Genomic DNA, 1,144 nt, shown 5'->3' on the forward strand with positions numbered 1-1,144 from the left:
AAATTGACTTTTGATTTGAACAACTGGCGGGTTTAATTTTCAAATAATCAATCCATTATTAGTCATTTTATTTAGCATCACCCGTGTGGACATTCCCATTGCTTGCCCAGAAATACCCCGAAAGGTATCGAATGTCTTATCGGACAGCTTAGAAGAAACCCAGAGAGAGCCAATGCTTACAGAGGACGCCATCCATCGAGGACCAGACGGAACATCAAAAGACCTTTGTGGGTCGAAACACCACCTAGTAGTGGAGCCTTACGAGGCTGTAACATGAGCAACATGACCACGACTGAAGAGCCTCAATTCGAATAAAAACAGCCGGTTGAGAAGAAAGTTGTTGCCAGTAAAGTGAGCGGTACAGTGAAGTGGTTTAACGTGAAGAACGGTTATGGCCTTATCAACAGAGATGACAACAAGGAGGATATAATTGTTCATCAGACTGTCATCAAGAAGAACAATCCCAAGAAGTACTTGCGAAGTGTTGGAGATGGGGAGACAGTGGAGTTTGATGTTGTATCAGGAGCGAACGGTCTAGAAGCAGCCAACGTGACACGACCAGATGGAAGCCCTGTGCAAGGAAGCAAATATGCTCCGGACCGCCGAAGAAACTACTATCACAACTATCGAGATTTCTGTCGTGGGACACGCCGCTCCCGCGGCGGGCCCAACTCCGTTACCAACGGAGAGGTTAAACTGGAGGAAGAAGATAGGGAGAAGAGGCAACCCCGCCGAAGACGACGTCCCAGATATAGGCGCAGGTCTGATGAGGAACGCCCTGAAGGCGATGAACAAGAAGAACGAGATGGTGATCATGAAGGAGGAGAAGAGGGAAAAGAGTGTCCGGCACAGAATCTTTGCCGTCGTCGTCCTTACCGCAGATCCTACTGGCGCCCTCGTAGAAAGGACGGAATGAGAGGAAAGTGACTGATGGAAAGAGTTGAAAGATTGCTTCCTGGAAAAGACGGCTTGATTCGTACTGTTGTTTTGAAGACAAAGAAAGGGCTTCTAAGGAGACCTGTACAGAGGCTACATCGTCTGGAAGCAAGCAGTACTCAATTTGGAAGTGGTGAATTAGGTGAAAGCGGTGCTTACGGTGGGGAGTCGTTCCTCGAAAGGTCAAGAAATGGGCGAAAAAGAAACA

General features: G+C 47.7%; 1 pseudogene; it reads left to right on the plus strand.

Moving 5' to 3' along the window:
• The first annotated feature begins 282 nt into the window (after window positions 1–282).
• On the plus strand, window positions 283–927 carry LOC148736200 (Y-box-binding protein 1-like; annotated as a pseudogene).
• The last annotated feature ends 217 nt before the right edge of the window (window positions 928–1,144 follow it).

This window comes from Stylophora pistillata, chromosome 3 (assembly GCF_964205215.1).
Source record: "Stylophora pistillata chromosome 3, jaStyPist1.2, whole genome shotgun sequence".
NCBI classification, from domain to species: Eukaryota; Metazoa; Cnidaria; class Anthozoa; order Scleractinia; family Pocilloporidae; genus Stylophora; species Stylophora pistillata.